The 13,829-nt window shown below is 41.5% G+C and overlaps 1 protein-coding gene across 3 annotated transcripts in view; it reads left to right on the top strand.

The window, feature by feature from the left end:
- The window catches only part of Helz (helicase with zinc finger), a 147,633-nt gene that overhangs the window by 851 nt on the left and 132,953 nt on the right, over positions 1–13,829 (top strand). For 2 of the 3 annotated variants that reach the window (XM_013037884.1, XM_013037886.1), the window contains exons 2-3: positions 1,076–1,131; positions 8,495–8,551. The gene's annotated coding sequence lies outside the window, so the exon portion shown is untranslated. The remainder of the gene's footprint in view (positions 1–1,075; positions 1,132–8,494; positions 8,552–13,829) is intronic. The other variant, XM_013037885.1, reaches the window with a different exon arrangement.

A 13,829-nucleotide genomic window follows, 5' to 3' on the forward strand; every position in this document is an offset into this window, starting at 1 on the left:
GCTCCTCGGGCCCCCGGAGTGCATCCGCCAGAAACAAGATCGAGGCTTGTCCCCTCTTCTTCCTGGAAGTTTCCTCAAGAGTTCCCCCCTTTCCGGGGATCAGAGATAACTGCAGAGACCGGGAGAACTTTGGCTCCTTCCCCCCCCCTCCGCCCCCAAACTCATTCAGACTCCCCCCTCCTTCCCCGCCAAGTGACTTCTGCCCCCCACTCCCCCGACCTTGGCTGGCCAAGGATCTCTCGGGGCCCGAGCTGGAAGCCAGAGTTGTGGTACCCATTTTGGACTGGGATACCCTTAGGCTTGTTTTTTTTTTTTTGTTTTCAACTCAAAAAGTGGACCTTCTTCCTCACCACTTACACTTTTCAGGCAAATCATTAATAGAGTTAAAAAGTCTATAAACTTCACTGAGAGTGGATTCCTGCGGCCCCGGGGCAGAGGGAGGGGTGGGGTTAGTATCTCTGTCTAGTTTTTTTGTTTTTGATTTTTTTTTTTTTGATCGTGGGGTTTGAATCTAGGGCCTGGGATGCTGTTCCTAACCTCTTCTGCTCAACGCTAATGCTCTACCGCTTTGAGCCACAGCTCCACTTTCTTTCTTTTTATTTTTGGTGGTTAACTGGCGGTAAGAGTCATACCCTGACCTAAGGGGCTGGCTTTGAAACGTGATCCTCAGATCTCAGCCTCCTGAGTAGCAAGGATTACAGGCTGGAGCCACTGAGCACCCGGTTTAGTTTGTTCTTAATTTTGCCTCTCGTCCCAAATTAATGAGGTTTCTTTTCTTTCATTACTTTTTTTTTTTTGGTTCCCTTTGAAAGTGCGGTTAACCAGTGCTGGAAAAAAGTGACTATGTTTTGAACTTTGAGAGTATTTTATAATCTATTTTATCATAAGGAAGTGTTTTCATTTTAAGGTAAAAGAAACATTCATCTACACAGCTGCACGTCCTGTACCATTTTTTGCAACTTTTTCCCTGAGAAATTTATTTGCCCTGTTACTTCAGGCTGATAAAAGTGTTTGCCACTGATAATGCCTGTTACTGGTATTGTACAGACACATTTTACTTTTCTATTTGTCTCAGGAATTGGATGAAGTAATTGATCACTGATGAACTACAGTGCTGGTGAAATGTGTAAGGTGAGACTGGAGTTTTAAAAATGATTTCCCTTTTTTCTTTTTTTATCTTAATCAGCTTATAAGGGCAACACTGAAACAAAGTGATTTGGTGGGGCCATCTTTTAGTTTCCAAATATATCACTCAGTCAAATGGGGTTTGTGCAGGGCTAGATTTAGAAAGGAAAAATATGTCAAATGCACTAATCTTTTTAGTGACTACAACATACTCAAACATAGTGGAGCTTGTCCAGAGCCAAATGTTATTTGCAGCTATCCTTGATCAGTGTCTTCTCCAGGGGTAATTATAGTTTGCCTCTTCAAGTTTCCTTGTGTAACTTTAATTGGATGTCTTAATTTATATTTCTTTTGATGTCTGATGCTAATTTATCTACATTGAATATAAATGATTGTGTATTATGCATCTACAGTTTGTAGGAGTTGTGAAGTACACTGTGGCACTTTTGTAAAATGCATCCTTTCCATTGATGAGAATTATTTTAGGCAGGTCAATTACTTGCCTCTGTTTAATTTATTTATGTTAATTATTTTTTTTTATGGTGCTGGAGCCTCACACGTTAAGCTAATGTTCTGCTTCTGGACTACAGTCCCTACCTCTTGCTTTTAGTTTCTGCAAAATGGAATAGGAGTTGTCTTTCTAATAATGCTTTTGAAATAAAAATGATAGTGTTGGGCTGGGAAGGTGGCTCAGTGGTAGAGTACTTGCCTTACATGCTCGAGGCCCTGGGTTCGATTCCTCAGCACCACATAAGCAAAAAGAAAAAAGCCGGAAGTGGCACTGTGGCTCAAGTGGTAGAGCGCTAGCTTGAGCTGAAGAGCTGAGGGATAGCGCCCAGGCCCAGAGTTCAGCCCCACGATTGGACCCCCCCAAAAAAAAATGATAGTGTTGAGTTTATTAGGGACAAGACTAGTTTGTCACTGTTTTCTGGTATGTGTAAGTTTTTTTTTTTCAATCTAGCTTGTTCTGTTTTGAACTTAAAGGACATTGGTATGGGATTTGTAAACATACTATATTCTAGAGAGAAGTTTGTGCATACATCTTTGAATTTTTCATTAATTATTTTTTGTCGGTCCTAGGGCTTGAACTTGGAGCCTGGACTCTGACCCTCTCTTTATGCTCAAGGCTAGCACTCTACCACTTGGCCCACAGCACCACCTCTGGCTTTTTCTGTTTATGTGATACTGAGGAATTGAACCCTGGGTTTCATGCATGGTAGGCAAGTACTCTACCACTAAGCCACCTTCACAGCTATTTTTTATAGTGGGGTTTGAACTCAGGTGCTCCCAGTTGCAAGACAAGCATTCTACCTCTCATCCTTGTCTTTAGTCCTGTTTTTCACTGGCTATTTTTGAGATAGGGTCTTACTTCCCGGGGATGCCTGCACCAAGATGTGCCTATTTTAGGCTTCCTATTATTGCTGGAATGACAGGTAAGCCACTGCATTCTGCTTCCCTGCGCAGAGACGTAATCTTAGGACTTTTCTGCCTGGGTTGGCTTGGAACTGTGATTCTCCCAGTCTTAAGCTTTCACATAGCTTAGGATGATAAGTGTGTGCCACTCTCCAGCTGTGGATTGAGAAGAAGTCTGGAAGACTTTTTCTGCCCAGGCTGGCCTTGACTCTCTTTCTCCTCATTCTTTGTCTCCCAAGTCTCTAGATAGGTAGAATTGCTGTTTACAATTTTTAACCAGTTTATTAGTTTCGAAAATACTTTAGTATGATTTTTTTTGAAAAGTGTAATTATGGTCAATGAATAGGTTATTTCAGTTTTTTTCCTCATTGAACACATTTGGCCTTGTTTTTAAACCTTTTTTTTTTTTGTCTGGTTGTGGGGTTTGAACCCTGGGCCTGTACTCTTCAGCTCAAGGCGAACGAGCTTTTAGCTGGGTGCTGGTGGTTCACGCCTGAAATCCTAGCTACTCAGGAGGCCGAGATATGAGGATCATGGTTCAAGCCAGCCTGGGCAAGAAAGTCCATGAGACTCTTGTCTCCAATAAATCACCAGAAAACCGGAAGTGGCGTTGTGGCTCAAGTGGTAGAGTGCTTGCCTTGAGCTGAAGAGCACAGGGAGAGCACCCAGGCCCAGAGTTCAAGCCCCATGACCAGACAACAACAACAACAAAAAAAGAGGAAGGAACTTTTCTTTTTAGATTGAAATTTTTCCTTTAAAACACACACACAAGGAAAAAAAACACTTTGAGAAAGGAAGGTGGACATAGACCAAGATTCTTTGTAAGTGCGCATACCATATTTGTCTTAAAACTCAGCACTGCTTATGTGTATTATTTATAATTCTAATTTTAATTCTCTTTTAAATTTTTTTTAAAATTTGTTCGGTCATGGGACCTGAGTTCTGGGCATGGGCAATGTCCCTCAGCTTTTTAGCTCAAGGCAAGCACTCTACTACTTGAGCCATAGCGCCACTTCCGGCTCTTTCTGCTCATATGGTGCTGAGGAATTGAACCCAGGGCCTCATGCATGCAAGGCAAGCACTGTACTGCTGAGCCACCTTCCCAGCCCTAATTTTAATTCTTGGCAGAGCACATATAGACTTCTAAATTGATGTTCAGTTTGCAGATGGAGGGGTATTTTTTATGCCTTAGACATCTTGATTTGAACTTTTGATCTTGTTATTTTAAAATGTATGGATGATTCTGTGGAAAGGTCTACTTTGTGCCTAAAGAAATATTCATTTAGGGCTGGGAAGGTGGCTCAGTGGTAGAGCGCTTGCCTTGCATGCATGAGGCCCTGGGTTCGATTCCTCAGCACCACATAAGCAGAAAAAAGCCAGAAGTGGTGCTGTGGCTCAAGTGGTAGAGTGCTAGCCTTGAGCTGAAGAGCTGAGGGACAGCGCCCAGGCCCAGAGTTCAAGGCCTTGTCTGGCAAAAAAAAAAAAAAAAAGAAATATTCATTTAGTCTACAATTAGATATTTATCAGTAGGTGATCATGTGTGTGGTTAGTGTTGATTGGCTTGAACTGTCAAGATATTTTTCAGTTTTGAGTTATGTAGACAAGTGTTAGTATTCACTTCAAAGTGAAACTAGGGATAGGCACCAGACAACTTGTCACACAGAGTTCTAAAATGGGAATTACCATAGTATATTGAAGGTGTGTCTTTGTGCTGGATAAAGGCCTGGCTTTTTTAGTTTGTCCTTTTGGCTGGTAAGCTAGGACACTATTTTTAGGAAAGGTAGTAGTTTTTGGGAGTCAGTAAGCACAATCCTGTACTTCTCTGTCAGCTGAGAAACTGATTTTTTTTTTGTACTTCTTAGAAGTTTTGTTTCCTAATAGCACAGATTTTCAGTTTTTCTTATCTTAAAGGCTGTGTACATTTATGGACTGTCCAGTTTTCACTAGCAAAGGGACTGATGCCAAAATAACGGGAGAAATTATTCCTTTGCCGAAGGCTTTGTGTAATTTAAAAATGTACAGCATACTCATGAAAGGCTAAGAATAGTGCAGAGGGACCTATAAGTGAGCCGACTGGATCTTGTAAGTGCATCTGTGTTCACTGTCTAGGAAGCAGGCTTGGCATTAATATTGAATGCAGATTAGTCCATAATTGTCTGTCAGGCTATATTTAAGCTCCAAATAAAGGCATATACAAGAAATAAAGCACTTTGCCTGTTGGTTCAAATGTATGGAATATTTTGGGCCAAATGTATCAATAATAATTATGCAAGGGAGGGGGAGGAATTACTTAAGCAAATTGTTCAGGCTGTTTATTTTCATAGTCTTATGTAGGTGCACTTGCAAATGTAATTGGATCTCTAAATAGCATTTTGAAATGTTTTCTTGAAGGGAAATACAACATGGAGAGTATGGGGCTGGCACTGGTGGCTCATGCCTGTAATCTCAGCTACTCAGGAGGCTGAGGTCTGAGGATGGAGGTGTGAAAGCTGGCCTGGGCAGGAAAGTCCAGGAGACTCTTATCTCTAATTAACTGCTATAAAAAGGAGAAATAGAGCTTAGCCCAGGTGATAGAATGCTAGTCTTGAGAAAAAATGCCCAGGAAAAATACTAGGTCATGAGTTTAAGCCTCAGGACTGGCACCCAAGGAAACACACACACACCACCACCACCACCACCACCACCACCACCACCATCACAACCACCATCACCACACCACACCACACCACATCACATCACCTTCCGGTTTATATTAGTTCTTGGGCATGTTAGGATTCCCTCTGTAGCATTGGCGTCAGGAGAATAATGCCTAGTAGTCTACTGCTTCCAGGGTGGTGGGAATAATATATTGGGGGCGTCCTGAAACTGATGAGTAGTTATTCTTTTTCCTTTCCTTCCTTTCTTCTTTCCTTTGTTTTCTCTCTCCTTCCTTCCTTCCTTCCTTCCTATTTTTTTTGCCAGTCCTGGGGCTTGAACTCAGGACCTAGGCACTGTCCCTGAGATTCTTTTGCTCAAAGCTAGCACTCTATCATTTAAGCCAAAGACCATTTCCAGCTTTTTCTGTGTATGTGGTACTGAGGAATTGAACCCAGGGCTTTGTGCATGCTAGGTAAGCACTCTACCACTAAGCCACATTCCCAGTCCTAGTTTTTGCCCTATTAAATTTGTTGTCTTTAAGTAGTTGTACAAAAAAAAGTTACTATTCAACAAATTAGCTTATAATAAGTACACTGCATCTTGTTTTTATCATTAGAATTTATAATTTATCAGACTAGTTTTAATACAGGTTTTAATTTTTAACATTTACTTGAACTTAAGGTAACATAAAATAGAAGACAGAAAAACAACTATGAGAAAATTTGTTAATTATGTAATCCACATGTCACACTCTTGGGAATAGAGGCAAATTATTTTGATTATAGCAAATATAAATTTACAAATATAAATTTACAAATATTTAAATTTATCAACAAGAAAAATGTTTGGCTTTAAAAAGCCTGAATATCTATTTTCAGATAGTATATAATTGTATCTTCATGTAATTTCCAAAGTGAAGGAAACTTGCTCTTTCTTTCCTTTTTTTTTTGGCCGGTCCTGGGGCTTACACTCAGGGCCTTGGTGCTGCCCCTGAGCTGCTTTTCCTGAAGGCTAGTGCTCTACCACTTGAGCCACAGTGCTACTTCTGGCCTTTTCTGTTTCTGTGGTGCTAAGGAACTGAACCCAGGGCCTCATGCATGCAAGGCAAACACTCTGCCATGAGCCTCCTTCCCAGCCCGAAACTTGCTCTAACTAGCAATTTTTTTCCCCCAGACTTGGGGCTTGAACTCTGGAGTTTGGGTCCTGCCTCTGAACTTCCTTTTGCTCAAGGTGAGCACTCTACCACTTGAGCCACAGCACCACTTCTGGTTTTGGGATGGTTAATTGGAGATAAGAGTCTCACAGGGACTTTTCTGCCAAGGGGGTTTTAAACTATGGATCCTCAGATCTCAGCTTCCTGAGTAGCTAGGATTACAGGTGTGAGCCACCGGTGCCAGGCCTAGGTGTAATTTTTTTTTTTTTTTGTCGGTCATGGGGCTTGTACTCTGGGCTTGGGTGGTGTCGCTGAGCTCTTCAGCTCCTGGCAAGCGTTCTACCACTTGAGCCACAGGGCCACTTCAGTTTTCTGGTGTTTAATTGGAGATTAGAGTCTCAAGGCAAGCACTCTACCACTGAGCCACCTTCCCAGCCCCCTGTGGTTGTAATTTTTTTTTTTTTTTTGTGGTTGTAAGTTTTATACCTGAATTTTCCCCTTCGCTTCTTCTGTGGAAATTTTCTTTATGGTAGAAATATTCACTGGGGGGGCTGGGAGGGTGGCTCAGAGGTAGAGTGCTTGCCCTGCATACCTGAGGCCCTGGGTTCAATTCCTCATTACCACATAAAGAGAAAAAGCTGTAAGTGGCGCTGTGGCTCAAGTGGTAGAGTGCCTTAGCCTTGAGCTGAAGAGCTCAGGGACAGCGCCCAGGCCAAGAGTTTAAGCCCAAGACCGAGAAAAGAAAAAAAAAAGGAAGAAAGAAAGAAAAGAAATATTCCTATAATATACATGTTCCACTTTGTCAGCAAGTGATATGATTGATTATCTTAAAACATTTTTATGCAAAAAATTATTCATGCTTATAGTAAAATAATTGGGCAATATTTACATATGTAAAACAAAAAAAGCGGGGCTGGGAGGGTGGCTCAGTGGTAGAGTGCTTGCCTTGCATGCACAAGGCTGTGGGTTCGATTCCTCAGCACCACATAAGCAGAAAAAGCCATAAGTGGTGCTGTGACTCAAGTAGTAGAGCACTAGCCTTGAGCTGAATTGCTGAGGGACAGCGCCCAGACCCAGAGTTCAGGCCCCATGACCGACCAAAAAAAAAAAAAGACAAAAAAAGGTGAAAAAACGAACACCTGTGTTCTCCCTCCATTTCTAGTCTCTCTAGTCTCCCTCCTTGGGTTGTCCATGGTAAATAATGGGGTATCATTTAGCTTTTGGAAGGCCTCTGTTCCCAAGTTGTACTGGCAGTAATGAGAGTAGAGTGAAGGAGGTGTGGTCATTGATACAGAATCTGTATGCTGTGTAGGGACTGCTCATTCTTTTCTGCTATGAAGTTAAGTAATCATGATAATCTTAAATTCCCATCCGTTTAAGATAACTGATGGATGTATTAGACTCACAGACAGCTAATTTTGTAGTCAGGCTGGTGAAGTTTTGGCTTGTTGATCTTTTAAAGTAATTGTGAATTGAATTTATATAATCGTGGGATTGGGGAATGGTGGTAATCAGTTACTGTTAAATTTTGTGATAAGCTGAACAATATATTTATTATGGGCTTTTAATAACCCATCATCTCTTTTAATTCTCCTAACTCACCAGATAGTTGTCATTCCCATTTTGCAATGGGGGGGAGTGGGGGGGAGGGAGGGATTTAGGCTGGACTATGAGCTAAGTAATGAAAAGTCACAAAATCAATGAAGTAATAGAGCTGGTGTTCTACTTAGTCAAACTTCCTTATTTTCCACTTGAGGAAAATAAGAAACAAAGGGGCCTGGAGTTGAATAGCCCAAGTCACACAGCTCAGTAGTAGCAACATTAAAGCAGCCTTTTTTTATTTTGTTTTTTCTTTAAAAATTTTTATCTGTAGAGGCATATTATCTTAGGATTTTTGGTCTGCTGCTGTTTTTGCCACATTTAATTGAGGACTGTGAACTGAAAGACCAGATATTCCAGCAGTAGTGGAAACTCATGCATCAGAAGTGGTATAGCAATCAATGGCTTGTTTCTTTGAGACACGCTTTTGCTGTGTGGTAGGTTGTACATTTTTCTCCCTCCTGCTTTCGGTCTCTTGAGTGCTAGGATTGTAGGCTGTGCCACCATGTGTGGCACTCAATGATATTTTCCACCAAGTATTTAAAAGCACCCTTCTCTCTTTTTCAGAAATTATAAAGAGCTCTGATGGGCTCTTTGGGTGACACCCAGTGCAGTGAACTGCAGGTGAGTAAGGTTTAGGAGAACAGTATGTAAAAACAAAAGGAGTCCCTGAACAAAGGGACAGGATAGACTTCATCTCGCCAAAAGTGTGAAAAACCATGAGGCGGGACAGGGAGTGACTTGGGGGTGTGTGAAGCAGTGGTGATCTGAGGAGGTGGGCTCGAACCGAACTGTTTCTAGAACAGACTGAATGATGAATGAAGTGAAGAGGCTTCCTACTGCTCTGTCAGACTAGTTTGGGTAGAGGTAAGGGTCAGTTCATCTTCTACTTCTGTTCTGAATAAGTGAATCGAGGAGATGCACTCATTCTGTCTGCATCTGGTTAGAACTTGAATGGTAATCACCTGGTGCCCTGGTGAACTTGGCTAAACACTGTTATTTTGTTATCTGTATGTTAGGTATGGACTACTATATATATAGTGTTCTAGAAGGACTTAAATACTGAGAATCTTATCAGGAATAAAAAGCTGGGCTTTTTTCCAATGTTGTACTGTCTCCATTTATGCTATTAGCCCTTCATATTATCTCTTGCTGAAATACTTTCCAATTAAAGACAGTTCTTTTTTTTTTTTTTTGTTGGTTGTGGGGCTTGAACTCTGGGCCTGGGCGCTGTCCCTCAGCTCTTCAGCTCAAGGTGAGCGCTCTACCACTTGAGCTACAGCGCCACTTCAGTTTTTTGGTGTTTTTTTTTTTTGGAGATAGGAGTCTCACCGTCTTTCCTGCCCAGGCTGGCTTTGAACCTCAATCCTCAGATCTCAGCCTCCTGAGTAGCTAGGGTTACAGGCGTGAGCCACCAGTGCCCGGCTTAAAGACAGTTCTTGACTGCATATTATTTTGCAGTAGTTGATCTTTGATAGCTGAGAAAGTAGAACTTGGAAGACTTTCTTTTCTTTTTTGACAGTCATGAATTAAACTCAAGGCCTTGTACATGCTAGGCAAGTATATCTCCAACCCCTGGAAGATTATTTTCATACGCCCATGGAGCATTAATAATCAAAATTCTTCTTTTTTTTGGGGGGGGTCCAGTCGTGGGCCTAAACTCTGAGCCTGGGGTGCTGCCCCAGCTCTTCAGCTCAAGGCTAGTGCTCTACTACTTGAGCCACAGTGCCACTTCTGGCTTTTTCTGCTTATGTGGTGCTGAGGAATCAAACCCAGGGCCTCATGCATGCAAGGCAAGCATTTTACCACTGAGCCACCTTCCCAGCCCCCAAAATTCTTTAATTTGATACTGAAAGTTGAACCTAGGGTCTTCCACATCTCAGCATATGCTCTACCACTGACTTTTATGTTGGGGCATGATTTGAACTGCAATCTTCAGATCTCAGTCTCTGGAGTAGCTAGAATTATAGGGGTGAGCTGCCACTACCTGGCAATTATTGGAACTTCCTTAATATTGAAAATGAATTAAAAAATTGTTAAGGGGCTTGGAAGGTGGCTCAGTGGTAAAGTGCTTGCCTTGCATGCATGAGGCCCTGGGTTTGATTCCTCAGCACCACATAAGCAGAAAAATCCGGAAGTGGCATTGTGGTTCAAGTGATAGAGCGCTGGCTTTGAGCTGAAGAGCTGAGGGACAGTGCCCAGGCCCAGAGTTCAGGCCGTACAAAAATTGTTAAATGTTTGTTTGAGTTTATTATTCTTAAACAATTGATTTTCTTTACTGCACATTTGATTTCAAATTATGTACTTTTGATTTTTAGTCGTGATATGTACTAACTTAAAAAGTAATTAGATGATAAAACATTTCTGTGCTATGAGTTTCATATAATTTTAATTCATGTGGAAAGGTTACAAATCATCAACTCATGCTCATAATTTACCTAAGCCCTTTTATGTTATGTGTGTTACTGGTTGGTTTTCAGTTAACTCTTTAATCTACATCATTGTAGATATTATTATTGTATTTTGTTTTTTTATTATATCTTTAGGATAAGTTCTGGAATATACATCATTATGTTACAGAATATGAATGTTTTTGTGGCTTTTGGTGTACATCATCATGCTGTTTTACAAGGGTATTGTGCCAGTTTGTACTCCTAGCAATTTATGGATGTATCTGATTCACCATAAGTTAAACAGAAATTCATTTTTTCTTCAGACTTTTTTTTTTCTTTGTGCCAGTCTTGGGGATTGAACTCAGGGCTTTTTGAGAGCTTTTTCCTCAAGGCTACCACTCCACCACTAGAGCCCAGCAATTCTTTAGGCTTTTTTTGTAGTTAATTGGAAATGAGTCTGATGGACTTTCTTGTGCAGGCTGGCTTCAAACTGTGATCTCAGATTCCAGCTTCCTGAGTAGTTAGGATTACTGGTGTGAGCCACCAGCATCTGGCTGCAAACATCCCCCCCCCCCAATTTAATGGTGTGAAAAGGCACTGGCATCTCTTTGGTTTAATGCTGAATTTTACAATTTGAGTCATTTGTCTGTATCCTCTGATATATTATGCAACAAAAGTGTTGTTGTGGACTTTGTACAGTAAGGCAAAATAACCAGCTAGTAAAAAGAGTATGAGAACATGTTTGTTGAAAATGTTCAGAAGACAGAATGACCTAAACAGTAAGTGGTCTTGGGGATGGAGTTTGGAGGAGAGCAGATGCATTGTTCTGTGAGACAACTCAAAGTATTTATTGGACAGTCAGTGTCTAAAATCTTATGTGCACTGAGTGTTCTGCTATCAGCAGATTGTGCACTGGCTTAAGGAGGAGACTGCCTGAGACTGCTTGAGGCTTAAGCATTTGTGGCTACTTGGAGGGCTGAGAAGACCACTACTGTAATTCATCTATGGTATGTTCTTTGAGAAACTGTTCTGAAGGATTCAGAAATAAATAAAACATCCTTCCTGTTGACCAGGAGCTAATCATCTTGTAGAGGGAATAAGGGCACCAGAATTTGATAATTCATTGCGAAAGAGACCAACAAAGTGCTTAGGGGAATAACTAGGAGTAGGGATGGAGAGTGGTATTGCCCCCTGGCAGATACCATGGAACACTTCAACTGAAAGGTAGCATTTCAGTTGCTTGAAGATGAGAAGCAATGAAAAGAATAGGGTGTTGTAGTGGTAGTGTGGGAAATGTGGGTGTCAGGAAACTCATATCCAAATTACCTGGGCCTGGAGTTATTACTTTCAAGCACAAAAATGAAAGATGAGGATGAGGATTGACCATTGGAGGGCCGTAATTGTCAGATCAGGGATGAATATGATGGATTGGGAGGTAGGAGTATTGAGGAGCAGGTATCCTAGTTAGGTCCAGGGTAGAGTTCAAATGAGAGGTGATGATGAATTGAACTGGAAAGGAGATAATGGGTATTTTGGAGGTTGATAAGAGAGAAAGGTGGTGACTGATTAGGTGGATAAGGTGGGGGGAAGCAGTCACCCCAACTCACAAGGGAGGTGGTGGTTGTAAGAAAGGGTCGTCAGGGACAGAAGCTTAGGAGGAAGAATGGGCTAAGCTTTAAGGAGCTAGGAAGTGAAATGATGAGTTTAAGGGGCTAGTAGAAAGTTTAAATCTCAATTTTAAATCTAAAAGGAACTTGAGAGATTTGTTAGAGCAGCGGTTTAAGGAAGTTTAGGTCTGAGAATTTAGAGGAATCAGCAGTTTTCAATGTCAGTTAAAACAGAGTGAAGACTGGTATCTCCTGATGCTGGGAATTGCTTCTCTCTCCCATGCTGGGAAATGATAAAGGTCCTCATCCAGGTGGAAGTGCTCAGTGAAGAGTTGGACATGGAATAGTTTGAGTCTCCAACTCAAACTATTTATTTATGGTGGTACTGGGGATTGAACTCAGGACCTAGCACTTGCTAGGCAGGCACTCTGCCACTTGAGCAACCTTGCCAGTTCCTATTTGCATTAGTTATTTTTGTGATAGCGTCTTGCTTTATGCCCAGACTGGCCTGGACTATGACCTTCATATTTGTGCTTTCCTTTGTCACTCAGATAACAGGTGCTTACAACTTTGCCCATCTATTTATTGATTGAGATGTAGTCTTATGAATTTTTATGCCTGGGCTGGTCTCAAATTGTGATTTCCCCAGTCTCCGCTGAACCACTGTACCTGCTTATGACTTCTAACTGAAAACTTCAGTTATGGAAACTTTTTTTTTTTTTGTCAGTCATGGGGCTTAAACTCAGCGCCTGGGTGTTGTCCTTGAGCTCTTTTGATCTACCACTTTGAGTCATAGCACCACTTGGAGCTTTTTCTGAGTAGTTTATTGTAGTTAAGAGTCTCACAGCTTTTCCTGCTCCAGCAGGAAACTGTTTGCAGTTCTCAGATCTCAGCCTCCTGAGTAGGTAGGATTATCGGTGTGAGCCACTGCTGCCTGGTTTTGTTGACAGAACTTTTTTTTTGGTCGTGGGGCTTGAATTCTGGGCCTGGGCGCTGTCCTTCAGCTCTTCAGCTCAAGGCTAGTGCTCTACTACTTGAGCCACAGTGCCACTTCTGGCTTTTTCTGCTTATGTGGTGCTGAGGAGTCGAATCCAGGTCCTCATTGATGCAAGGCAAGCACTCTACCACTGAGCCACCTTCCCAGCCCTGGAAATTTTTTTTGTCGAGAAAGAATGGGAAGAAGAATGAAATCAATCCCCCAAGTCCCCATCATCCAGCTTTTCATCTATCAGTGTTGTTTTTTTATTTCTTCCTCCCCTTTATTACATTGAAGCAAATGGGAAAAGTAAATTAATGACCTTGAAGTTTGTCGTTGCAAATAAGGAGAGTTTCCTGGTTTGGTCCAGTGTATTCTGTAGCTGCTGGAACTGCTTAGAGTGAAGAGAAATAATTAACTCCACAGCTCCTATGCTGCTTCAGCTTTGTGTCTTTGGGCTGACTTATGTCTCCAAAGACTAGTAAGCCTTTTTGTTTTTCTTAACAATGAAACTTGTTTCTTTTTTTTTTTTTTGCCAATTGTGGGGCCTGAACTCTGGGCCTGGGTGCTGTCCCTCAGCTCTTCAGTTCAAGGCTAGCGCTCTACCACTTGAGCCACAGCGCCACTTGTGGCTTTTTCTGCATATGTGGTGCTGAGGAATAGAACCCAGGGCCTCATGCATGCAAGACAAGCACTCTACCACTGAGCCACCTTCCCAGCCCTGAAACTTGTTTCTTATTGAAAATTGTAAAAGTATCTGTGTTGAAAAAAAAACAATTATAATCCTTCTATCCCAAGATACCCACTTTTTTTTAAAATTTCTTTTTTTTTATATTTTATTTTATTTGTAAACATACTGTACAGAGGGGTTACAATTACATGGGCAGGATAATGCATACATTTCTTACCAAGCATTGCAGCCTCCT

This window comes from Dipodomys ordii, unplaced genomic scaffold (assembly GCF_000151885.1).
Source record: "Dipodomys ordii isolate 6190 unplaced genomic scaffold, Dord_2.0 Scaffold7, whole genome shotgun sequence".
NCBI classification, from domain to species: domain Eukaryota; kingdom Metazoa; phylum Chordata; class Mammalia; order Rodentia; family Heteromyidae; genus Dipodomys; species Dipodomys ordii.